This window comes from Dipodomys merriami, unplaced genomic scaffold (genome assembly GCF_024711535.1).
Source record: "Dipodomys merriami isolate MVZ:Mamm:240054 unplaced genomic scaffold, mDipMer1.0.p SCAF_267, whole genome shotgun sequence".
NCBI classification, from domain to species: domain Eukaryota; kingdom Metazoa; phylum Chordata; class Mammalia; order Rodentia; family Heteromyidae; genus Dipodomys; species Dipodomys merriami.
In genome coordinates, this window is record NW_027204126.1 from 812,549 (window position 1) to 840,419 (window position 27,871).

General features: G+C 45.6%; 1 pseudogene; it reads left to right on the top strand.

Moving 5' to 3' along the window:
- LOC138837229 (chromodomain Y-like protein) overlaps positions 1-12,065 on the top strand; it is a 165,197-nt pseudogene extending 153,132 nt beyond the window's left edge.
- The last annotated feature ends 15,806 nt before the right edge of the window (positions 12,066-27,871 follow it).

A 27,871-nucleotide genomic window follows, 5' to 3' on the forward strand; every position in this document is an offset into this window, starting at 1 on the left:
AATTTTCTGGCCTTGGAATCTAAAGTCTGTGCCTCTGTAATCTGGGCATCCAGAATTCTCTAGAAGGATTGGAGAGGCCCAGATGGGGCTGGAAGATAGACTTGCCTGCGATAAAGTACTTGGACATTTCCTAAGCACCAACAGATATTTCCAAGCCACCTTGGCCTCACCTCCAATGCAGCCTGGAATCTTCCTTGCTTGGGCAGCCTTCAGTCCGCTATCAAGCTGCAGTTGGCCAGAGCCACCGGCAACCCCCTTCCCTCACTCCACTACCAGCCTGCTGAGAGGGACATGCAGCCAGAGGTCTAGCTGAGGAAAAGGGCAGGACATCCCATGTCTGAGTTCCCCACCCAGAGACAGGCAAGGCTCTATTTCAGCTAGCCCAGCAGATGCAGAATCCCCTGCAGGAGGCCAAAGATTTGGACAGCTGGACTTGGGCCCCAAAGAAAAGTTGAACTCAGGTCTCTGGCCATTTAGGACTCATGGTAGACCCTGTTAGGAGGCTAAAGGCAAGGTCGATGTGGAGGAGGGGCACCATCCGAGGTGAGAAAGAGGCAGACAGGCACCCAGGAACGGGACAGAGAAAGATGAGGAAAACACACACACACACACACACACACACACACACACACACACACACACACACACACATATGGCACTGGTGTCTCACACCTGTCATCCTAGCTACTCAGGAGGCTGAGGTCAAAGCCAGCCAGCACAGAAATGCCTGTGAGGCTCTTATCTCCAATGAACTACCAAATAGCAAGAAATGGAGCTGCAGCTCAAGTGTTAGAGCACTAGCTTTGAGCACAGAAGCATAGGAACTTCACGTAGACCCTGAGTTCAAGGCCCAGGTCTTCTACATCCAAACTCACAGACACACACACACAGACAAAAGACACACGAACACACAGACACACCCAGTGGTAGCCCAAAGCCTCAGCAGTCCCTGAGCACCCTGAACTTTCCACCCCAGAGAAGATGGCTCTACCATCATCAGACCAACTGCAGACAAAACTCAGAGCCTCTCACATGTCTGGAATGGTTCACAACATATCATCGCATTTCTACTGTACACACTGTTATGCAGAAAATTCAGCTACCTTTTATTTGGTTGTAGGTTATGGGGTTTGAGCTTTGGGCCTGCCAGCAGGCCCTCAGCTGTTCAGATGAAGGTGTGCGCTCCACTACTGGTGCCACAACACCACATCCAATTTTCTGGTGGTTCATTGGAGGTAAAGTCTCACAGACGTTCCTTCCCAAGCTGGCTTTGAACAGTGATCCTCAGATCTCAGCCTCTTGAGTAGCTAGGCTGACAGTTATGAGCCACTGGCAACGCCAGGCTACACCCAACTTTTTTTTTCTTCAGCTCTTTTCTTTCTTTCTTTTTTTATTGTGAAAATCCTGTACAGAGGGATGACAATTACATGGGCAAGATAAGGAATACATTTCTTATCAAGCATTGTAGCCTCCTCATGTAGCCACCTTCTTATACCAAGGGAAAACCCAACTCATCAAGACACAAACCAAATGTAACCCTACACTTCAGACTTTGTCACCAGCATGCAAACCATTCTTCCATGGATGGAGAGCATATAATTGACACTACCATCCTACACCTGCTCCCATTCACCCACTCCCTGCCTACCACAGTCCATGACCTCTGGAGTTCTTGGTAAGGCACCACCCACCCTGCTATGGCTTCACACTGTGGTAAACCTGGAGAGTTATTAGAAATGTCTGTACAGTGAGGCCAGCACCTAGTCTCACAACCATAGCAACCATAGTACTTCACTATCTCTTGCAAGCAAAGAAGGGGTGTCTTTCTTTCTTGTTTGTTTTTTTGTTTTTGCTTTTGCTTTTTGGTTGAGGGGCTTGAACTCAGGGCTTGGGTACTCTCCTTGATGTCTAATTTTCCTCAAAGCCAGTGCTCTACCACTTGAGCCACAGTGCCACTTCCGGTTGGAGATTGGAGATGAGGTTCTGGTGGGACTTTCCTGCCTGGGCTATGAAATGAGAGCCTCTGGAACTCAGCCTCCTGAGTGGCCAGCATGACAGGTGTGGGATGACAGGCATGAGCCACCGGCTCATAGCTTAAGGTGTCAAGTCCTTCAGAATGTCCACCTAGTCCTCCTCTAGACACTACCACCTAGACACCCCTCTACCTCCCTCAGGGACAGCAAAGGGATGCTAGAATCTGGGTGAAGCCATGGGGATTAAAGGGCCCCCTCCACATCACTAACCCCCTCTATCCTCCCATCTGCCTCCTGCAGATTGCCTGGTCTTCCAGGGCAGATCAGACCCCCAAAGAGTTCTTGGGCCTGCCCTATGTCCCCCTGCCCCACCCAAACGATACCTGAGGACTTCTGGGGCCAGCTGCACCATGTCCTCGTGGAAGACATTAGGAGGGTTGCTGACAAGCGGGCCCAGGGGTACCCAGGGCAGAAGGACTGTCCAGCTCCCCTCTGTCAGAGGAGACACAAAGCACAGATGGATCTACTAAGAGCTTCAGGGCATAGCCATCCACTTGTCACAAAGGTCACTGGGAGAACTGTTTTATGGTGACAGCCCTGGGGCCTGACCTCATGGCCTGGCACTGTCCCTAACTTGCTTTGTCTCCAGGGGAGTGCTCTTACACCTGAGCCACCATGCCACTTCCAGATTTTTCTGTGTATGCAGGACCTAGGAATCGAACCCATGCTTTCCTGTGTGCTAAGCGAGCCCTCCACCTCTGAGACAAAATCCCAGCCCTAGATAGCTGTTCTTCTGTGAAGCCTCAGGCCTGTCTTGGGACAGTTTCGCACATCTATACCAAGTCTCTCACCAGCAGCCCTGGCTGGAAATGAACACGCTCTGCTATGTTGCCCATCATCTGCAGCACCTTTGTTCTCTGTGCGTCTTTCAGATCCTCCTTGTTAAGCAAGACCCCCTTTTCAAGTGCTGTCTCCAAGAAGCCTTTCTGATCACCTTGGAAAAGCTGGAGGCTCTCCGCTGTGCAGGCTGCCAGCCTTGTCAGACTCTGCCTTCCAGCCAGTGTGGGTTGAGAATGCATGAATGGGAAGGCTTGGATTCCACCACCGGATTTGTGAAGGCCCTGATACACCACCCAGGGGCAGGTGTTGTATCACACTCCGTGAGAGGGGGCTCGAAGCTTGGGCAATCTGTGGGCAAAAAGACAGGACCATTTCTTTGTGTGGGCTTGAACTGAGGATCTGGGAGCTGTCTTTCTGAGTTTTGTTGCTTAATGCTGGTGCTCTACCACTTGAGCCACAGCACCACTTCTAGCTTTTAGGTGGTTCTATGGAGAGTAGAGTTTCATGGGCTTTCCAGCTTATGGCTGGCTTCAAACTGTGATCCTCAGTTCTCAGCCTCCCGAGTAGCCAGGATGATAGGCATGAGCCCGAACCCCAGGTGATGGGCACCAAAGGCTTTTTGTTTTTTTTTGTTCCTGTTTATCTCCTGTCAACTAGCAAGCCCAAGTTAAAATAATCATTACAGAGGATCAAATTCCTCTCCTAGGTCAGTTAATCCAAGGAGATAAAGTGTGTTTGGAAAAGGCTAGTCTCAGTTGGATTAGGGGTATTTCTGTGTGTGTGTGTGCGTGAGTGTTGGGAATACCTACCCTCATCTCTGTGGTGCCTCATCCTCCCAGCAGGGAGAGCATCCAGGATCCTGACCCCAAGGGAGGTGGATGGGGCAGGGTACCTAATGTCACAACCAGGGGGATGATCTGAATTCTGTCCTGCAACCTAAGCCTGGACAGATGAAGGAGAGAAGGAGAGGGTTAGGGAAACATGAAAGGGAGCCCCTTACCTTTGGCTACATGTACCAGCAAGAAAACTGAATACATCTTTCTTGGAAGTCAGATAAAAGGTGTACAATGTTCATTTATTTCATGATTGTGTTAGTCCTAGGGCTTGGATTCAGGGCTTGGGTGTTATCCCTGAGCTTCTTTTTTTCAAGGCTGAGGCTCTACCACTTGAGCCACAGCACATCTGGCTTTTTATGTGTGTTTTTGGGGAGGGAGGTGGTTTATGGGGGATAAGATTCACACGTACTTTCCTGCCTGGGTTACTCTGAGTCACAAAGATCAGACCTCAGCCTCCCAAAGTGCTAGGATGGTGGGTGGGAGCCATGAGCTCCTGACCGCCACCATCCATTTATAATCCCTTAAACCCAAGGCCAGGCCACCCATACTACACCTCCTTTTTGGGAGTAGGAAGCAGACATGAGTGGGTTTGATACTTCAACAGCCTACCTATCTTTGAGCATTGTTCTGGGTCACTCTGATGGATTCTTCGTCCTTATCCACAGCAATGATTTGGCTCTGTCACAAGAACAAATGTTCCCCGGGAGGAATCAGGTCTGGGGTCTCTCCTCTGAACCCGCCACCCTAACCAAAACGACACTCCCCAGCAAAGGGTAGTACACACAGAGTGTTTTTATTGTCTTAGAGCCAAGGTCTTGTCAGATAGGTGGGGGTATAGGTCAGAGGCCTGGGATTGTGCTGGGCAGGGGGACAAGGTGACACTTTCTCATCCACTTTCCTTCAATGGTGTAGCAGAGTGATGTGGGGAAGGACTCATGGGATGGACAATGAATAATCATCATGGTCTAGCCAGGGCACAGAGGGGCTTACCTCATGAAGCTGCTTCAACAGGCTGAGCAAAACAGCTCCTGACCCACAGCCCACCTCCAGAATGAAAGGGCCACCTTGCGTTCCAGCCTCATGGGGATGCTGGGCCAACTCCTCCAACACTCATTCTACCAATTCCTGAGAGACAGAGAGAGAGAGAGAGAGAGAGAGAGAGAGAGACAGAGACAGAGACAGAGACAGAGACAGAGACAGAGACAGAGACAGAGACAGAGACAGAGACAGAGACAGAGAGACAGAGAAAGAGACAGAGACAGAGACAGCGACAGAGTTCCAGAATTACACTTAAGCCAGATGCCGATGGCTCAAACCTATAATCCTAACTACACAGGAGTCTGGGATGTGAAGATCTTGGTTCATAGCTGGCTTGGGAGGAATGCCTGTGAGAATCTTATCCTCAAAGAACTAACAGAAAATGGGAAGTGATGCTGTGACTCCTGTGGTAGAGCGCTAGCCTTTATCTGAGGAGCTCAGGGACAGCATCCAGATCCAGAATTCAAGCCCCACAAATGACAAGAAGTGGACTTCCCATCACAAGAAATGGAATGAATAACACCCACTGTCCTAGGAAGTATGGCAGAGAAATCAGGCCAAGATTCCTTTCAGTTGGGGATCATGAATAGGTCACCTGGCTTCTCCATGACTCATTTTCCCCAGCTGGAAAAATGAATAGAGTGAAGGATCCCTACCTCATGAGGATAGGTTAATGAGAGACAGCCATGTTTTGTTTCATAATCCCACACCTGTTGCATGATTAATAACAGAACCCATCTGAGCCCTTTCCCGGCAACTTCCTGTCATATGCTCACAGAATTGATGAGAAATGTATCTGACACCTGCTCCCTCTGTTCCTGGCTCTGCTCCAGAGATCCCTCTGTATTAGTCCCTTATTTCCTCACAACTGTCCCATGAGGAGACTGAGGTCCGATGGTTGACATCCAACCCAGAGCTTTACCTGTGGTCAAGAATCGGCTGCTGTTAACTAAGAGTTTGAACAATCCGTCTAATGCGAGGAACGAGCTGGGCGATAAATATCTACCAGCCCCCTCCTCCCCACACACATACACACAACACACTTCCATCCTCCTTTGCAAAGATGTTTTACTTTCTTTCTTTTGATTGGTTGTGGGTCTTGAACTCTGGGCCTGGGTTCTATCCCTGAGTTCTTCAGCTCAAGTCCAGCACTCTACTACTTGAGCCACAGCACCACTTCCGGTTTTCTGGTGCTTTATTGGAGAGAAGTGTCTGAGGGTCTTTCCTGCCCAAGCTGGCTTTTACTCTTGATCCTAAGATTCAGCTCCTGAGTACTTAGGATGACGGCCATGAGCCACTGACACACAGCCAAAGATGCATTTCTATGCCTGTCATCCTATCCCCTCAGGAGACTGAGATCTGAAGACTGCAGTTGAATGCCATCCTTGGAAGGAAAGTCATTGAGAACTCTTATCTCCAATTAAAAACCCAAAAACCTTGCAAGTGGAGCTGGAGCTCAAATGGTGGAGTGCTAGCTTTGAGCATAAAACAAGGGATGGGACCCAGGCCCTAGTTTTAAACTTTTTCTAGCATAAACCCACCCAACCAAGGGAAGCAGGTGAGCACACCGGAGCTCAAAGCTCACACATAATACTCAAGACTCACAGAATAGACCCCATCGTGCTCTGAGTCTCTAGATTCTATGCCCTAGATCATGGCAGGCTGAGATGGGACTGACCATGCACCGAGTCAGGACATACAAGTACAATCTCATACTGAGATCCCGTGACCTCATCAAGGACTCAAGATCTCTCACTGTCCTGTCTTGACACTGGGTAGTCAGTTGAGATCTAGTTATCCAACCAAAGGATATTGGAATGAATTAATTTCTCAGCCAAGGGATGCAGACTGGAGGGCTCTAGGTCCCTTTATCTGGGGAAGGAGAAAAGGGCTGATCCACCTCAGGAATGATCCTGGGTTGTGAGTATCCTCAAAGAAACAATGCAGCTCAGAGCCCAGTGCCTCTGGTTTTCTCACCAGCCTCGACCTTCAGTCTGCCCTCTCTAAATCACACATCTGCCATCTAGACTAAAGGCTGAGCCAGCAAGGAGACCCAACTCTACCTCTGAGAATGGCAGTCATGGGGCCCTAGAGTCCCCTAGAGGAAGACTCAGAGCAACATGCGTCTGACTGTTTCCCTCATTTCCTGGCTGTCCTGTGCCAGTGGCCTGGTTTCCTCTGTCTGTGGTTGAGGAATGAACACTGGGGGTGTCATCTTCAGATTGAGCCAGCAAAAGTCCCAGTCCCCAAGGATGTACTGCACAGGCATCCTGCAGTGGACGACAGCGAGGTTGTCAAGGGTGAACCTAGAGTGCCAGGACTTTTAATAGCCATGTGGCTGGGTTGAAGGCTCTATCACTGATGGTCTAGGTTGTAAGGTGAGGTCACGGCTTCAATGGCCTGACACACCTGATCTGGGATCATCCTCCCTCTTCATCTTCCTCCTTATCCCCTGCCTCCCCCCCTCTGGATATCGCACTCCCTATCCTCCCTAACGTTTGGACACTTTCTTCTCATCTGACCAGAAAATAAAGTCGGTGACACACCCTGAGCCCTAGGGTCTACCCCAGGCTGTTTCCCTCAGCAGTAAGCAAATCACTCAGATCCTGGATATCATGAAGTTGCTGAGGGGACAGTCGCTTCGTCCTACATACTGGCTTTAGGCTCTGAAACTGTCCCCACAGAGATTGTGAATGGTTGGCTCCCTTGACTCCAAACCAAGGCCTGCATGATCCCTTCTTCCTTCCTTTCCTCCTTTTCTCCCTCTATTCTTCACTCCTCTCTTTCTCTGTCCTCTCTTTGTGTCACTCCTGGGCCTTAAAATCAGAGACTGGGTACTGTCCCTGAACCTTTTTACTCAAGGTCAACAGCCTATGGCTTGAGCCACTCATCCACTTCTGGCATTTTCTTTTTGGTAGTTAGTTGGAGACAAGAGTCTTAAAGGCTTTCCTGCATGGGCCTTAAGCCTCAATCCTCCCATCTCAGCCTCCTAAGTAGCTAGGATGACAGGAGTGAAGCAATGGTATCCAACTCAAACCAAGATTTCTTCATGTTCTGTGGATCCAGCACTGGAACCTTTCATCGTGTATGACCCGCCCCTCACCCCCTGGGCTTGGCACACACTAATCGTTTTTTTGGATAAATAAAAGAGCATCTGTCTATGACAATACTACAGCAAAGTCCCATCTAATTCGTTAAGCATCCTGGGTGGGGACAAATCCTGATGTAGCTCTCCAACAGTTCTCCCTCCTCCCTCTTCCCACCCTCCTGGTACCACTGCACTTAACTGTTTTGGTTCCAAGGACGTGAACCATGTTGTCCTCACTGGATTACAGGGCCTCTGGGATGCCTATCTTCTCAAAGATCTCTGTCCAGCCACTGACCAGCTCTGTGGCACTCCATTCCCTACTCAGGTGTGAACAAGGTTGCTGTGAGGTGAACGCCAGTCTCAAGGGGCCTCCTTTCCACTCCCTAGTGCAGACAGGATGGTCCACTATGTCTGGCCCCCAAGTTTCATGTTGCAGAGAAAGGATCCTTGAGGCATTCCAGGTCTCTGAATCTCCCAGATTCCAGTGCAGGTTCTGGGAATTGTCTCTGCTCACATCTGACTGGCTGCGGATGGTGAGGTCACAATCTCTGCTCCCCAAGACATCCTCAATTGTGGTGGTCAGCCTAGAGAGAGCCGGTGGAGAATCAGCAGCTGCCAGAGAAAGGCAGTCAAGGCACGACATTCATAGCAGGAAAACTTCTGGCTTGGGAACTCTGCCTGTGTCGCTTTGAAAGTCATTGTTTGGTGGCTGAAATTGTCCATCTAATTTGACCCAGAATCCCAGACATTAGTAGAAATTGCCAGCTTCAAGAAAAAACCCTGGAAAAGGTAGCATACTTAATGGGTTCCAAAATAAGCAGTCCCTTTTTCCTTCCAGACAGCCTACAGCAGATTACAGAAAATGGCATTCAGAGAGCCTTAGCTAACTGCATGTCCTGATCCCAAGCAGGCTCCAACAGGGGGAACACACTTGCCTACCATTGCCTAGCTGGAAACAGCTCAGGAGTGATACAGATTGGAGTCTGCAGGACTCCAGGGAGGACTGCCCACCAGTGCACTGCCCTGGGAGGAAATCCATGGCAACATTGGGGACCCGGAGCCCCCTGTTAAGATGCCCTTGGACACCATCAACGCCCTGGGTAAGATTCCCCCCTCATCCTTGGTCGTGGTGAACCATCTGCCATGTCACACGGTTCATTAATTCCCAGACCCTCCTAGCTTCACAGCCCCTGCCCTACACCCCCTATCTAGTTCCCTAATTATGTTTGGCAGACACATTCCCAACTTTGAATTAGCTCCAACTATACGCATGAGAGCAGACTGTCTCGCTGGAAGAATGCAGCTGTGGTCACAGTAGCCTCATGAGCCTTCTGGCTAAAGACAGAAGGGCAGGTATCCACTCTGGTCTGTGGTTCACACAGGCCTCCTAGGAGAGACCCACGCAGGCCCAGCAGTTACTGTGGGCTGCAGGAAAGGGGACGAAAGTGGTGGGAAGGAACATCTGATGAAATCTTCTCTAAAGGAGCCATGACACTGTGAAAGAGAAAACAAAAATTGTGGCTGGGCTCATACTGGGTATCAATGAAAAAAGAACAACAAATACACACATGCACACAAATAAAATGCTTTTGCTCGGGCTACGAAGGTGGCTCAGTGGTAGAGTGCTTTCCTTGCATGCACAAGGCCCTGGGTTTGATTCCTCAGCACCATGTAAGCAAAAAGAAAAAAGTCGGAAGTGGCGCTGTGGCTCAAGTTCTAGAGTGCTAGCCTTGAGCTGAAGAGCTGAGGGACAGAGCACAGGCCCAGAGTTCAGACCCCACAACCAGACCCCCACTCCAAAAAATTATTGTACTCTTTTTAGACATGCTGACTGTACAATGAGAAAGATGATCTCTCTCTCTCTCTCTCTCTCTCTCTCTCATACACACCTAAACACACAGACTCAAAGCAGTGCCTCTCCTGAATTTGTTGATTTCTCATCTAGGCAACGTACCCTTGTCAGAACCAGGGGCAACCACCCAAGGGGAACAATGCTGTAATATTGCAGAACCACCCTGCCTCCCCCTTTCTCCAGGGCCAGACCCTTCTCCTTGGGAACAACCAGCCTTGACTCCCCATTCACCAAAACCCTAGTTTAGGACTCTGGGTGAAGGAGTCCCGAGACACGTGGCTTCTCAGAGCCTGGACAGAAAACAAAGCAGGGGGTCATGGTGCCTCCAGAGAGGTGTCTGACCTGGGGTGGGGGTGTCATTGGGGACTTTGATTGGGTCCTAAAGGCTATATACATAGATGGACTCCCTACCTCCCTCCTACATACTTCTGAACAACTTGGCAGATTCTTGGGGAGGATGAGGAGACCAGATGGACTGGGAGCACTAGCAGAAGCTGGCAGAACTAGGAAATGTGATCACCCAGTCAGAACTGTTGACAGCTGCGGTTGGGGGTACAGGCCGGTTGTATGTGTGTCAGAGGGGGTGTGCTTTTCTCCCAAATACCCACCTTCTATCTGACCCCAGTGCCCTCACCTCTCTAGTGGGCTCTTCTGGGAATGTCCTCAGGTGAAAGGGTGACTGAGCACAGAAGACAAGGGCTCACACAGCAAGGGGGGCCTATCTTTTGCATCCAACACCTCCCTCCCCAGCAAAAAGGAAAAGACCTAGAAGGCAGGTGGTGGGGTGTTGCTCCCCATCTCTGATGAAAGCCACCAGGTTCCCACCAGGGAGAGAAAGGATGCACATGCAAGGCTGTGTGGCTCCCACTGCTCCAGGCTAGGGGCTCTGTGGTGCCCCCTCCTCACCCATCCCTGAAGTTCCCCTTTTCCTGGGACACTAACCGCTAGAGATGAGGGTCGGATCCCCGGGTGGACACCCACTTCCACCCCCCCCCTTGGGTGCATTTGTGGCAGAGCTAGGGCAGACTGTGGCACATGGGGGAGGTGCAGGGGTGATTGGTAAGGGGAAGCAAGAGGCGGGGTTTTGGCTCTGCAGGGGTGGGGGGTTGGGTAGAGTGGGGAGGTTGCTGGGGGTCGGGTCGTGGGTTGCTGGCCCGCAGGGCGGCCACTCACGTGTGTGGCTGGAAGAAGCTGTAGGCTGTGATCAGGTGTGCACCTGGCATCTGAGGACCTGAGGCCGGGACCAAGTAAGGGCCACAAGCATGCCAGGGGCGCGCCATCTCAGCCAGGTTACTGCAAGAGGCACTGTGGTTCAGAGCTGGCAGGGCCATGTTTGAAAAGCAGCGCTGCTGAGAGGGGGCGGGGCATCTGCGGGCACATGGCGGGGATGTTCGCAGCCTCTGCTCCTTCTCAGCAGCAGTTGACTCAGCGGCCTCCTCCCCTGAGTCTGCCGCCACTGCTGCCTCCACCTCAGCAGCCATAGGTGCCTAGTTGCCACATGCTCTGCACTTCTGGCCAGGACCCACGCTATGATCGGAGCAGCCGCCAGCCACTGAAGCCGTTTCCACTGGTGGTTGTGTAGTAGGAAGACCCCTACTCAGGCAGGCAAGCCCTCCTAGTCGACCGGAGTGACAGAGCCCACCGCAACAAAGTTGTTATTAAAGAAGCAACTTTATTGAGAAGATTCCTACACTGACAGGCCAGGGGCACAGCACAGACTCGGGGAGCTGATACTGTGACCCCCAGTGGCCCAAGTACTTAGGTTTTTAAATGCAAAAATCACAAGGTGAAGCCTGGTCACGTAGGCAACCAATGAGATTTTCACACACCCAAAAGATTGCACAGTCATACCAGAACACACCCAGGTGGCCAATGAGGTTACACTTTGTCACATAATGGCTGTTTAAACCAGCCTATCACTTTTGGTTTAAATGACTGGAGAATTCAATGGTAAAGCAGAGCTTAAGGTAAACATACACAAAGGAGTTTAGTGGAGTTTAACATAGGCATGTGAAAAAGGTGGAGTTTATACTAAACTCCGGATGTTGCCAGCATGCCAGCAGGAGCCGGATTACTGGCTAACTGTTTAGTCAGTCTGTCCTTAACAGAACAATGAAGGTGGGTTAAGTTGTTAAGGGGAGGGGGACCTAGAGGCATTCTTTTCATTCCAGGAACTGGGCTGGTTGGAGCCAAGGTTTTTTTTGGTTTTTTGTTTTTGTTTTTTTTTTCTAAAATCCCTAAAACAAAAACAAAACCTGTAAAGAAGCTGTCCCAGCTCGAGTCTCCTCTCAGGGCCTACTTCACTTGTGCTCCTGCTCACTCTTCTCTCTGCTCTCTTTCAGCCCCACACTCCTCTCCTGGGCCACGCTGCCCTGATGCACACATGCCCCTGCTCCCTTGGGCCCCTGGCCATTGCTGCCACCAAAGTGTGCCCATGAGCCCCGACCTCTACTCCCCTGGGCCCCGCCCCCCACCACTAGCCACAATTGCAGCCCTGACTAGGTCCTAAGGCTTCCAGACCATGGCAATTGCAGCCTTACCTCAGCTCAGCATTCTCCCTCCCACCCCAGAGCCTGCCCTGGGGATCGAATCACCCCTCAGCCCCACCGCTGGAGGAGATTCTCTTCCATTCCCCTTCATTCACACACAAAGCAGGTGCATGGTGACACTCGTGTGTGTATGTGTGTTTGTGTTTGTGTCTGTGTGATTGTTGGGGATAACTACCTCTAAAGGACTCAGAATATAGCACCCTTTGGGATGACTCAGCACACAGCGCACTTCCAAAAATAGCACAAAGCACTCTGTGTAAAGGACTCAGCACACAGCTCCCTTTGAAGGACTCAGCATGTAGTACTTTGGGTAGAGTACTCAGCACACACCACCCTTTGAAGGAGGGAGTCCATAGCCTGCAATGTGAAGGACTCAGTGCATGGCATGCTTTGAAAAACTCAGCACATAGCACTTTTTCCCAGTGATTCATCACTGGGAACTCAGGACCTGGGCACAGTCTATGAGCTTTTCTTGCTCAAAATGAGCCCTCTACCAGTGGAGCCACACAGCTCTACTTCTGGCTTTGTTGGCATTGAGGTTGGACAAGGGTCTCAAGGACTTTCCTTTCTAGGGGGACTTTGACCTTGATCCTCCTGTCTCAGCCTTGTAAATATCAAGGAGGACTGCTGAAAGCCACTGATGCCTGGTTAATCATTGTTTGGGATTATGTCTTCCCCAGTCTCCTGCAAGCTTTCAGCAATGCAAGGTGAAGTATCATTTGGAGCCAGATCACTCAGACCCAGATTTCCATGGTGTAAAGGAAGAAAATGTAAAAATGCCATCCCGCCACTTTTTTTCTGTGCATTCCCCAAACCCCCTGCACAAGGCCTGGAGTTCTAGGATCCCAGGATGGGCTGTGTTTTCAGCGGCTGCACCCCTGCCTATGGTGATGAAAGCTGAGGCACGGTTGCCATTACCTGAGTTCAAGACCGTGCTTGGCAAAAAAAAAAAAAAAATAGTTCCCTGGCTTGCAATTTACGCCATTCCTCCTACCTTTGAATTTGAACTTAAGGCCATGGTAACTCTGAAGCACTGTGGATGAAGGGGAAGCTCACCATGCTTGAAGACAAGAAAATAAGGCCTGGTCCCTAGGCCTGAATTCAAGTCCCAGCCCTGGAAACATTCTATTTATATACATTGTAAAGGTAGGATGTGTACTTACGTATAGATGTTCAGTCCATGTCCTGTTTGTTGTGGTTGTTTAATGTATTTTTGTTTTATTCATTTATTTTCCATTTTTTATTGTGAAAATACAGTACAGAGGGGTTACAATTACATAGGCAAGATAATGAGTACATTTCTTATCAAGCATTGTAGCCTCCTCCTTTGTTTCCCCTTCCCATCCCTTCCCATCCTTCCCTCCACCCCCCACCCTATCCTCCACGCTCTCACCTGCCACCCTACACCAAAGTTGTAAAGTTCATTTTCAACATAACGACTTGTACATCTCATTGTTGCAATAGGTCCACCTCTATCCATATTTTAACGATTTGTTTTTTCCTCTTCCTCTCCACAAATTATACCGACATCAAATACAGTGAAAGCAGGGGTTATACTGTGGGGCAGAGACATTCAAAGCAACAAAGAAATCATCTTATAAATGTGTTAGAAGCAATCCCATGAAAGGAAAAAAAGAACATTTCAATACATATCTTAGGATTCATTTCCTTAACATCACCTTATCTGATCTTTTCTGCTTGACTCAGACATATACTCAAAATTGCAAATAAGGGAAACCCTGGAACCTATGTTTCTTTGGGCCTGGCTTACTTCATTTAATATAATTTTTTCAAGGTATTTCCATTTCCTAACAAATGGGGCAATGTCATTCTTTGTGATGGAGGCATAGAATTCCATTGTGTATATATACCACATTTTCTTGATCCATTCATCTAACGAGGGGCATCTGGGTTGGTTCCATATCTTAGCTATAGTAAATACTGCTGCAATAAACATAGTCATGCTGGTAGCTTTAGTGTGTCTTGTTGTAAACATTTGGGTAAATGCCCAAAAGTGGGATTGCTGGGTCATAGGAGAGCTCTATGTGGAGTCTTTTGAGAATTCTCCAGACTACTTTCCAAAGTGGTTGAACAAGTTCACACTCCCACCAACAATGCAATAAGGTTCCATTCTGTCCATATTTCCTCCAGCATCTGTTGTTATTAGAGTTCTTGATTATAGGCATTCTAACTGGGGTGAGGTGGTATCTCAATGTTGTTTGGATTTGCATTTCTTTATGGCTGGGGAGGTTGAGCATTTCTTCATTTGTGTATTGGCCATCCTTCTTTCTTCTCCAGAGAAGTTTCTCTTTAAGCCTTTTGCCCAGTTATTCATTGGATGGTTGTGTCTTTGAGGATTTGTTGTTGGGGGATTTAATGTTTTGAGTTCCAAGTATATTTTAGATATGAGATTTTTTTATTGACTGTGATGACACACATTCCATTTATGATATTGATGACAACCCATCACATAGTGTCTAGATTTGTAGATGTGTTCTTCATCATGAGTGACACCCAGGACTCTCAGAGAAAAGGAAAACAGGTATCACACTCAGCTTCTTACTCCATGATCCAATTGTTGGAAGTGCTGGGATCTGAACTCAGGGCCTGGCAGACCCAATTCAGACCCTGAATGGGTGTGTCAACACGGCAACCTCTAGCCAATGAAGCTGCCAAGGAATATCCAGACCCTGAGATTGAGCCACAGGGATGGACAAAATAACCATACATGGATAGACAGGTGGAAGAACAACAATAAATATATATTTGTACAGAGTGCCAGAGAAATGTACCTAGGATTCAATGGCATCAACTACGTTCCTACTAACTCTTAGGTCTTTTTTATGCCACCATTGAAGGAATAGTATACTTTTCATGCTTAATAAACCATTCATTAAGATGAATCATCGTCCTAGGATCACTGCGTCTAATTTTGGACTAGACCAATACACGCAGAAACTTCTCATTCAATCATGAGTTTGCTAAAATTTCATTGTTATTCCCATGCATAGGAACAAGTATCTTGGGATCTCACCCACTGGTAGGTGTTAGGACCACGATTTAAGCTCAGGGCCTATATTGCCGCATGGGCCTATTTCTTCCCTGATAGCCCATTAGCCTTCGCCAATGCAAGGTGAAATACCCTTTGCAGCGGTGTAATTCAGACCCAGGATGGTCACCGTGAAAAAGAAGAAAATATAAAAAATCAATCCTGCGACATATTTCCCTGTCATTTTTCTGTCATTTTTTCCTGCAAAGCTTTTGAGCCTAGCATTCTAGGATCGGCTACGGGCCCATGGGAGCCCGCCAACTGAGGTGATCAAAGCTGAGGCAGAGTTGTCATGAACTGAGTTCAAATCCTATGCTTGGCAATAATAATAATAATAATAATAATAATAATAATAATAATAATAATAATAATAATAATAATAATAATAACACACCCTGGCTCAGAATTCTCACCATTTTTCTGCCACCTCTGAGATTCCAACTCAGGTCTGGGTAACTTTGTTGCACTGTGGGGGAAGGTGAAGCTCACCATCCTTGAAACTACAAAGTCAGGCCTAGTCCCAGGGCCTGAACTGAAGCCCCAGCACTGGCAAAAAACATATGCTAACCTATTTTACACATAGGATCTCTCTTTACATAGAGATGTGGAAGGTATCATGCATTCAGTGTTGTTATTCTTTTTATTGTGTGTCTTAGTCATGGATGCATTTTGTATTTCATTGCATATGATGGCAGCTATAACTGTGCTGACATGGATGGCAACTGATCCCATGAATATAGAGTTGCCTATATAGCATACTGCATTCTAGCTGAGACCCAGGACTTTCACAGAACAGAAAAACAGGTGCAATGATTGGCTTCTCACATCAGGATTCATCTTTTGGTAGTGCTGGGATCTGACCTTGGAGACTGCAGGCCCAATAGGGGAATTGGTCCAGGTAAGCACACCAGCATGTGAGCCACTAAGGAGCTAGGCTGTTACCATGACCTGAGATGGAGCCCTGCGAGGGGGGAGATGGGAGAGCACAATAGTCATCCATTCATAATCTGAAGGTAGTATGTAAATAAGTACATATTTGTATAGAGTAGGATGGCGACCAGTGATGGAATCCAATCTACCTTGTTACTAACGATTCTTGGATCTTCCCTAATGCCTTCATTTCATGACTGTGATGATTATGGTCATGTTTCATCAACTCTTCATTAAAAATAATCAATACCCCATGAGTCTTGCCTGTCATTTCCTACTCATATCAAGCAGGAACTACTCATTCAAAGATGAGATCCATCGAATTCCATGACTCTTCCTAGGTTCAGAAACGAGTATCTCAGGATCCACTGCCATTCCCTCAATGTATGGTGGCTGACCAGGGTTCGACGTCAGGGCCTCCTTTGCTGGGTCAGCCTCTGGCTCTTCTGATGGCTAACAGGCTATCTGCCACCCCAGGTCACCTTCACTCTGCAGGCCACTGTGTTTGGACCCAGCATTGTCAGCATGCAAAGGACAATAAATGTAAAAGCACTAGGTGGAACTTCCTACCGCTTTTATTCACCCTAGCGTTTTTTTTTTTCCAGCAAGCCCCGAGATCCTAGGGTCCGAGGATGGGCTGTGGGTCCAGAGGCTTCAGCCTAGGATGATCGGAGCTGAGGCAGAGTTGCCATGACTTGAGTTCAAGCCCCGGGTCTGGGAAAAAAACAAAAATAAAAAATTATGAATGAAGCACCCTAGCTAAGAACTCACACTGTGATACTGCTAGAGCTGGGATTTGAACTCAGGTCTGGGTAACACCATTGCACTGTAGGAGAAGGGGAAGCTCAACATTCTTGAAGACTAGAATGTCAGGCCTGGTCCAGGGCTTGATTTGAAGGCCAAGCACTGGATAAAATAGCAAGCCCAACTTTTTACACATAAGATATCTATTTACATACAGGTGTGGTATGCATCTTGCATTCAATGTGGTTATCTTTTTAAAATTTTGAGTCTTATTTATGGATGTATTGTGTATTTTATAGAGTATGGTGACAGGTATATCTGTGCTGACATGGATGACAACCTATTCCCATGGCTATAGAGTTGCCTATGCTCTCTAGATCCTAGCTGTGACTCAGGACTTGCACAATATAGGAAAACATCTGCAAGGTTTGGCATCTCACATGGATGAACCTTTTGGCAGTGCCGGAAGTTGAACTCAGGGCTTAGCAGAACCAACTGCCAAATAGGTCCACATGAGCACACCAGCTTGTGAGCCACTAAGGAGCTAGGCCATACCCAGGACCTGAGATCTAGCCCCGGGGTGGGGGTGGAGTACCATATTCATTCATTCATAAGCTGAAATTAATATGCTAGTAAAAGCCTGTTTGTATAGAGTAGGAGATGTGGTGAGCTGTGTTGGAATCCTATCTTCCATGTGACTACCGATTCTTGGATCTTTCCCAATGCCTCGATTTCCTGAATGTAATTATTATTGTCACACTTCATGCAGTCTTAATTAAGATCTTGCCTATCATTTCCTATGTGAATCATGCATGAACTTCTCAACTCTTCCCTAGGCCTGAATTCAAGCACCAGTACTGAAAAACATAACATTTATAGACATTTTAAATATTTGAGTTATATCTCTATATTCATTTTAAATCGTGTTTGTTGGAGTGATTCATTATATTTTATTATTATTGATTGATTGATTGATTTAGCATTTATTTTATGGACTGTGAGTACACCTATAACATTTATTACATTTGTTCCAATCTATTCCATAGCATGTAGCATTGCATACATAACATGTACATCATACCTGACACCGAGCACTTGCACAGAAAAGGAAAACAGGTGTCACACATGGAATGTTACACCAGGAAGAAACTTTTGGCAATGAGACTGAGGGACTAGGAGGCCCAATTCATGAAGGGATGATTGTCAGCACGGCAGAATCTAGCTCATGTAGGTGCCAAGTGGATCCCAAGACCTGGGATCGAGTTCCAGGTTTGGCCAAAATAGCAAAATTGCAGATGATGGTATACTAATAAATATAAATTTAGATATTTACATACGGCCAGAAATGTCTATTTAGTATTCAATGACATATACTATGCTCCTAAGGATTCTCAGGTCTTTAGTGAGGACTCCATTTAATCAATAGTATTCTTTTAGTGTATAATAAACTATGAATTAAAATCAGTCGGTGTCCTGTGATTATTGGGTCTAATTTTCTGCTAGACTGATTGATGAACTACTTATCCAACCATGACATTGTTCACATTCCTCTGGTGCTCCTATGGACGGGCAATAGTTTCTTAGGCTCCCCAGCCCTTTGTAAGTGGCATGACCAGGATTCAAACTCAGGACCTAGGTGTCCAGGTTGGCCTATGGCTTCACTGATAGCCTGAAAGCATTCAGCATTGTCAGGTGACCTACAGGTTGCGGCCGTGTAATTTGGACCCGGGATGGTCACCATGCAAGGAAGGAAAAGCAAGAAACCGCTGACCATCCACAGATTGCGGTTTTTTTCGGTGCTGTTTTCATTTTGTTTTCCTGTCAGCCCCAATTAACTGACAAAAAGCCAGGCTACAAGTATGGCTGAAGTGGTAGAAAACCAGCTATGAACAATCAAGCCAAGAAAGAGCAAACTGAATTCAAGTGTGGAGAGAGGGGAGTAGGGGAAGAAAGCAGAGAGAAATCCTCCAAAAACAGAGAAAAAACCAACAGTACACACATCCCACCTAATTTAGGGTAGCACCAAACTGAAAATAAAAAATCAAGCTTGTGCAGTTGTATAACATTACATAAACACATATGCTTTTAGGTACACTTCAAAGATATGTTTTAATAATATAAATACATATATATTTAAATATATATACATATTATATATATATATATATCTTTAAATAAACTAAGAAAGCAGCCAATGAATAAATACTTCTGAATTAGTGCCTTAACCATGGCATTATAAATTATTTACATTAAAATTGTATTCCAAGTTTCATTCCTCAAAATCAATCTTTAATAAGTTTGTTCATGCACTGGGCATCGGTGGCTCACACCTGTAATCGTAGCTACTCAGGAGGCTGAGTTCTGAGGATGGTGGTTCTAAGCCAGCCTGGGCAGGAAAGTAGTGAGATTCTTATGTCCAATAAACCGGAAATGGCACTGTGGCTTATCTCCAATAAACCAGAAACAGCACTGTGGCTCAAGCAGTAGAGCACTTGCCATGAGTTGAAGAGCTGAAAACGGGCAGCCAAGCCTAGAGTTTAAGCCCCACCACCGATAAAAAAAGAAAAAAAGAAAGAAAGAAGTTTCTTCATACAGATCATAAAATTCTAACCTTCTGAGCTTTAGGAAACTTGTCTTCCTTTTCTTCCAGGGTCTTATGCTCTTTAGGAAAGTACTCCACTACTGAGCTACATCCCAGGCCCATTGTTTTAGTTTTTCATTTTACAATTCACTTTATTCCCAAAATGCTTACAAGTACCTCCTGTCCTTACAGAAGTGAGTTTTTATTCAGAAACCCAACCTTTTGTGGTATGAGAACTCTCCTAGTGTATTTTGTGGTAGGCACTGAGGAAAACTCAAATGATGCAATTGCAGAGAGTTTATAGTTATAGAAATAACTCTAAATAGAAATAACATCAACTGTCCCTCTAGGGAGGAATGATGTACTCATTTTCATACTCACTCTTCATGGCAGATGGTCAAAATGGAAACACCAATGTGCTGTGCTGAAATGTAAACGTTTAAACCCCTTTTTGAAAAACTCTCATGTTATAAAATCAAAATGTATCAAATAAAGGCTAAGTGAACTTTTAAAAATATGAAAAATGCTAATGAAGCTCCCTGGCTTGGAATATGTGCAATTTTTTCTGCAAGGCCTGGGATTTGAACTCAGGCTCTGGTAACTCTGTTGCATTCTGGGTCAAGGGGAAGCTCTTTATGCTTGAAGATCAGAAAGTCAGGCCTCTTCCCTAGGCCTGAATTCAGGCCCCAACCCTGGAAAGCATAGTCCTTACATGTATTTAAAGATAGGATTGAACTTCCAGAGAGGTGTTCAGTCTATATCATGTTTGGTCTGGTTATTCATTGTACATTTTGTTGTATTCATTTATTTACTGTTTATTTTATTGACTGGGATGACACCTAACCATGTATTACATTGTTTACACCCTATCACATAGCATTTAGATTTGTAGACATGTTCTCTATCATGCCTGACATCCCGCACTCTCACAGAAAAGGAAAACAGGTGTCACACTTGGCTTCTTACTCCAGGAGGAAATTTTTGGCAGGCTCTGAGATAGAGCCCCAGGGGTGGCCAAAATAGCTATACATGGATAGGCAGGTGGTAGTACATCAATAAATACATATTAGTACAGAGTGCCAGAGCTGTGTATCCAGTATTCAATGACATCTGCTTCATTCCTACCAAGTCTTAGGTAGCTATTATGACTCCATTGAAGGAATATTATTCTTTTCATGCCTAATTAACCATTAATTAAGTTCAATCAGCATCCTAGGATTATTTAATTTGAGTCTAGACCGCTGCATGAACTATTCAATCATAAGTTGGATACCATTCCATCGGAATTTCTATGCACAAGCAGGAGTCTCTTGGGATCTCCTGCCATTGGTAGTTGTCAGGACCAGGATTTGAACTCAGGGACTGTGTTGCGGGGTTGGCCTATGGCTTTCCTGACAGTCCACCAGCCTTCAGCAATGACAGGTCACCTGAGTGTGGCATCCATGTCATTCAGACCTAGGATGGTCACCGTGCAAGGAACCAAAGCCAAGAAACCGCCTACCATGGGTGGCTCGTGGCTTGTTTTAGTGTCATTTTCATTTTGTTTTCCTGTCAGACATCGGGTCTTAGGATTTCAGGATCGGCTCCCCAGGCTAGTGTGATGGAAGCTGAGACAGAGCTGTCACGATCTGAGTTCAAGCCACGTGCATGGCCAAAAACAAAAAAAAAATTAAATTAAAATATTAAAACAATTTAAAAAATCAAACAATTTAAAAAATTTTAACAAACAATTATTTATCTCCCTGTTTTGCAATTTGTGCCATATTTTTTTTGCCAGGCCTGCGATTTGAACTCAAGGTCTGGGTAAATAGGCAGCATTGTCGGGCTAGGGGAATCACACCATACTTGAAGCCAAAAAAGACAGTCCTGTTCCCTAGGCCTGAATTCAAGCCTCAGTCCTGCAAAACATCTCGGTATATACATTTTATTTACATTTTAAAGACAGGATATATACTTCCATATAGTCAGACAATATCATGTTTGGTATGGTTATTCATTTCATTTCTTGTTCTATTCATTTATTTACCATGTATTTTTTTTGACTCTGAGGACACCTATACCGTTTCTTACATTGTTTACTTCCTATCACATAGCATCTAGATTTGTAGATGTGTTCACTATCATACCTGACACTCAGGACTCTCCCAGAAAAGGAAAACCTGTGTCACACTAGGCTTCTTACTCCAAGATTAAATTTTTGGCAGTGCTGGGATCCAAACTCAGGGCCTAGCAGCCCCAATTCATGAATGAGTAAGGGTGAGCATGGCAGCCTCTAGCCAATAAAGCTGTGAGGCGGTTCCCAGGTGCTGAGATGGAACCCCAGGTTTGGCCAAAACAGTGATACATGGATTGGCAGATGGTGCTAAACAATTAATACATATTGATAGAGTGCCAGAGCCATCTATCTGACTGAATGACGCCTACTACATTCCTACCAACTCTAAGGTATTTATTATACTGCTTTTGAAGTAATATTATTCTTTTCATGCTTAATAACCTATCAATTAAAATCAATCAGCATCCTAGGATTATTACATCCACTTTTAGACTCAAATGATGCACAAACTACACTTTCAATCAGTATTCCTATGCATAGGAACAAATCTCTTGTGATATCCTGCCATTGGTAGATGTGAGGACTTAGATTTTTAACCCAGGGCCTATGGTGACATGTTGGGCTATGGTTTCCCTGATGGCCCACCAGCCTTCAAGAATAGCAGTTCAGCTCCACTTTGCAGCCGTGTCATTCAGACTCAGGATGGTCACCCTGTAAAGAAAAAAATAATGTAAAAGCCCTAGATCTTTGCAGCTTGCCACTTTTTGTGCTGTCAAACTTTTATTTTCTTCCTGCAAGCCCTCTGGGCCTAGGATCCCAGCATTGACTATGGGTGAGAGGCTGCACCCCAGTCTAAGGCAATCAAAGCTGAGGTAGAGTTGCCACAACCTGAGTTCAAGCTCCATTGTTGGCAAAAAAAGAAAAGAATAAGTAAAAAAATTAATTAATTATTTAACAAAATTGAAAAAAAATCCCCCTGGTTTGGAATTTCTGCCAGTCTTTTTCCTAGCCTGGGATTTGAACTCAGGATCTTGGTACATCTGTAACAATGTGAGTGAAGGTGCAGAGTTTCTACTACTTGAGTTCAATTCCTGTGGCAAGCCAAAAACAAAAACTTAAGTCACTGACCTCAGCTGGGGTTGGGGGTTAGCTGTGGAGGTGGGAGGGAAGGGATGGCAAGGGGAAAACAAAGGAGGAGGCAACAATGCTCAATAGTAAATGTACTCATTACTTTGCTCATGTAAATGTAACCTCTCTATACAATATTTTTACAACAAAAAATGCACAAAAAAGGAAATAATTTAGAGCTCAGAGAAGCACTTTGCAGGTAAGGGAAGCATGTCTGAATAGATATACAAAATTATACACTGCTGTTTTTAAAATGTTCAGTATGGAACTAAATAAACATAACTGCTTCCATTAAAAATAATTAAGTCACTGTATTAGAACTGGGGCTAGTATTTCTGCCACTGCTGGGATTTGATCTCACCATCCGGGTAACTCTTTTGCATCGTAGGTGAAGGGGAAATTCACTGTCCTTGAGGAAAAGAAATTCAGGGTAGAGTTCCCAGGGCCTGAATGAAGTCCCTATAATGGAAAATAATATTTATGTACATGTGTAATATATGTTACATATTACATGTGTATGTTTAATACAAACTATGATTTTTTATTATTGATTTTGTATTTCTATATTTTATTCATTTACTTATTTTTTATTGTATTAATATTATTATACACATAATATTTATTACATTTTGCACATGTATTATAGAATTATACACAATAATTTAGGACATTGACTCATTTGTCATTAATACTTTATTAAGTGTTGAAACATGATACATAATTAAATGGAGGCATTTGTCACAGTCTTCACAATTTTAGAGTCTCTCGAAAATATGAGATTTTTCTTGTGTATCTTTAACACATTCCTATAGGAATTTCTTTAGATGATTTATACTCAGAAGCCTTTCCTTGAGGATAGGCAAGTTGAGGGATAATATTGTAAAGTTGAGACTGGGAATGCGGCTTAGTGGTAGAGAGCTTTCTCAACATGCATGAATGCTAGGGTTTGAATCCTGAGTGTCACATACTCAGAAAAAGCCAGAAGCTGTGGAGTGCTCAAGTTGTAGAACACTAGCCTTGAGAAAAAGAAGCACACAGACAGTAACCAGGCCATAAGTTCAAGTCCCAACACTGGCAAAAACAATAGGCCAGATGCCAGTGGCTCACACCTGGAACCCTATCTTCTCAGGAGGCTGAAATCCGAAGACCACAGTTCAAAGACAGTCTGGGCAAGGAAAGCCTGTTAGACTCTTATCACCAATGACCCTCCAAAAGACCCCATGTAGGGCTGTGGCTCAAGTGGTAGAGTGTTCACCTTGAGATGAAGGGCTCAGGAACAGTGACCAAGCTTCAGTTTGAGACACACAATGGGAAAAATTGAGGGTTAATGAAAGTACTTTTCCTATTTCTAATTAGGAGAACATTCTCTGGAAAATTAACCCTGATGCTGATGTACACCAAAATTAGAGTCAGAACTCAAGGTTCAAGTTTAGCAGATCCATATGACCAGCCGCTCAGACGCTAGCATTATAACTTGTATCCTACAGGGTTCTGAAAGGTCCATTGTTGAAAGGCTTAATATGCTCCCCAAGCCCTTTGTGATAAGCAGTTGACTTGTATTGTCATTGTCTTTACAGTTCTGACCTAGCAGAGCAACAGTAGCTAAGGCCCATCACCATAGCTCAGGAGGCTGAGGTCTTAGGATCACAGGGTGAAGCCAGCCAGGGCAGGAAAGTCAATGACACTCTGACTTCCACTTCTGAAAGGGCAGTTGTTAAAGAACTTCCTGGGAGCCTGGGGGTTTAGCCCAGCAGAAAGGCGCCAGCCTGGCGGGCGCAAGGCCCTGGGTTCGGTTCTCAGCCCTGGTTAAAAAATAAAAAATAAATAAAAAAAAGAACTTCCTGGGTTTCCCTTGGTGATGAGAAGTTACTTGTACTTGAGTTGAACTCAAGGCCTGGGCACCATCTCTAGCACTCTACAACTTGAGACACAGCACCAATTCTGGCTTTTCTGTGCATGTGCTACAGAGGGATCAAACCCTCTGTAGGGCTTCTTCCATGGCTGGGAAAAGCACTCTCTCACTAATCCACATTCTCAGCCCTATCATCTTTTTCTTAATGGTAGTTTCTACCTAAGTATGCTGCCATTTTACATCCCCCAAGTTTAATTTTCTAAATATGGTTATTTCAGAAACCCTGATCTTCTCTTCCCCTGCCTGATTTGTGACTGTTCCTGCCTTGGCCTCATAATAAATTGTAAATAAAAGCCGCTGAGATCTTAAGTGTGCATCATATAAGGACACAGGCCTGGAACTCTGGAAGAGAAAAGCCATGGGCCTGAAAAGAAGAGAATGATGCAGAATGTGCAACAAGCCTATATGGAAAATAAATCTGTACATAAAAAGAGAAGCATTGCATACAATCTGTTTGTACTCAGGGAGGTAATATACACACATAAGTATGTAGGACACTCATACATAAACTTGGCCTTCTCTTTTTGAATTATTTTCATGGCCATCTCAGGACTTAAACTCAGGGCCTTATGTGTTCCTCACCTTTTTTGCTCAAGGCTGAGACTCTACTACTGCCACAGATCCACATCTAGACATCTGGGTTAATTGGACATAAGCACCTGCCAGGCTTTCCTGCCTGGTCTGGCTTGTATCTCCTGCTCGGCTTTCTTTCTCAAAGCTGGAGCTCTACCCTCTGGGCCACTGATTCACTTCTGGTTTTCTGGTGATTTGTTGGAAATAAGAGTCTCGCAGACTTACCTGCTCAGCCTGGCTTTGAACAGAGATCTCCTTAGGAGACTTCAAGTGGCTTTCCTCAGGGATTCGCCGAGGATCTGCTCCACACAAACCCTTAGTCTGAATCTAGAGAGGTACTAGAGAAAAAAGGAAACATGAAGATGCTTCAAGTGTGTTCTAGAGGGGCTGGGAAGGTTGCTCAGTGGTAGAGCGCTTGCCTTGCAATGCATGAGGCCCTGGGTTCGATTACTCAGCACCACATAAGCAAAAAAAAAAAAAAAAACATATGTTCTAGATACTTCAGGTTGGAGACACAAAACACTCAAAATTATTAGATAATTTTATAGGCATACAGTATGAGGATCACTCCAGCTATTGGTCCTCTCATCCTGAGACAGTAAATTCACTGCAGCTCAATGATAAGTGACTGAACTGATATGTCCTGTGGACATTTGCTGTCAAAACGATGTGACACTCATTTCTCACTTTTGGCTTCAAACCTGTATACAGAGAAGATGAGGAGAGAAAATCCTTCTCAGAGAAAGCACCTATAAAGAACATTGGGTAGTTTACTTATAAACTCAAGACATTGGAATGATGTTGTTAAGTAGTCAGATTGTCCAGATTATAAAATGAAGAAGAAAAGAAAGGCACGTGCCAGTGGCTTCTGACTGTAATCCTGCTCCTCAGGAGGCTGAGATGTAGAAAATCTGAGTTTGAATCCAGCCAGCATAGGAAAGTCCATGACACTGTTATTTCTAAGAGATCACAGAAAACCCAAAAGTGGGGCTGTGGCTCCAGGTTAATGCACTACTCTTGAGCAAAAGTAACACAGGGACAATGCCTGTGCTCATAGTTCAACCCCAGGACCTGCTACCATGTCTTTGTGTATGGTTGGATGTATTCCCATAGGTGAAGCTCCAGAGTAGCTATGATGAAAGGCACCAAGCTAGAAAATTTGTTTTCAATACAATGATTTCATAACACAGAAACTGCTTTCATGACAGTGCATGTTCCTGGACTCCTCTAATAGTTCCCAGTGCAGCCTCAGGGTTTCTCTGCTTCCCAGGCCTGCTGGAAGAAGTCTCTCTCATTGTCTGGACAGGCAGACAAAAGGCCTCAGTCCTGTACAGCTGTATAACAAACAACTCCATCTGGGCCAATGAGTGAGGATGAGTGTGGATGGGCTCTGAAGGTCAGGATAAAAAGGACTCTTTGTACCCCAAGCTATCTCTCTCCCCAGTGCTCTGTTTTGACAGGAAGCCTTCATTTGTGCCACCTCCGGTGGCAGGCCAAGTTCCCTGCATTTATCCTGCCTTTGTGAGACTATATTCTGGTGTTCAGATACAGTGCTCAATATAATTCAGGAGTCCTTCTGGCAGACAATTAGGGCACTTAACCTCAAGAAATGTTTCATTGAGGGTGATGATGCGCTTATGATGCCTCTGCTAGGTTTCCAGAAGCTTTGGAAATCCAAGCACATGTCTGATCTCACCATGCTTCCTGTCATCTAGGACTGCTGAAGCACATTAGGTTTTGAAACCTTTGACCTCTCCTAGTTGAGCTCTGGGTGGCAAGGATTTGGGGATGAACATAGGACCTGGGTGCTGACCATGAGCTCAGCGCAGGAGCCCAGTGCTTTATCACTTTGTGTCACAGCTTTACTTCTAGTCTCTGTGTGTGTGTGTGTGAGTGTGTGTGTGTGTGTGTGTGTGTGTGTACATGTGCACGTGCACACATACACCAGTCCTGGAGCTTGAACTCGGGACCTGAGCACTGTACCTAATTTCTCTTTTACAAGAATAGCCCTCTCCCACTTGAGCCACAGAGCCAGTTTAGGCCTTTTTCTAATGATGTGTTCCTGAGAAATCAAGTCCAGAGTTTCATACATGCAAAGCACTCTACCCCTAAGGCATATTCCCAGCCCTCTATTTCAGGTTTGTTATTTTGTTTCTTTTTTGTTGCTGTTTCTTGTAGGAGTTGAAGTCTGGGCCTGGTGCTGTCCCTCAAGTCTTGTGCTCTACCACTTGAGCCAAAGCACCATTTCAGGTTTTCTCATGGTTTATTGGAGCTATGTGTCTCAAAGACTTTTCTGCCCAGGGAAGCTCCTCAGATCTCATCTTCCTGAGGAGTTAGGATGACAAGCATGAGTGACAAGCATCGAGCTTCCACTTCAGGTTTTTTAGTGGTGAATTGGAGATAATAGTCTAATGGGACCTTTTGTGTCTGGCATAGTTTGGAAGCCAGATCCTCAGATCTCAGCTTCCTGAGAAGGCAGGCTGACAGACCTCAGCTATAGACCACTAGGCTGTGGCACTCTACTGCAAGGGGGTCCTTGGCTCCACATGGTGGAGTAATAGCCATGTGCCCAAGAGGTAAAGTCAGTGCCTATGTCGCGAGTACAAGGTTCATGATTGAGAAAAATCAAAACAAAACAATTGTCTGCAATAGACAACTCACCCACTCTTCAGTAACACATAATTTTGTCCCTGCCATGGGGACATATCTGTATCTCAGTGTT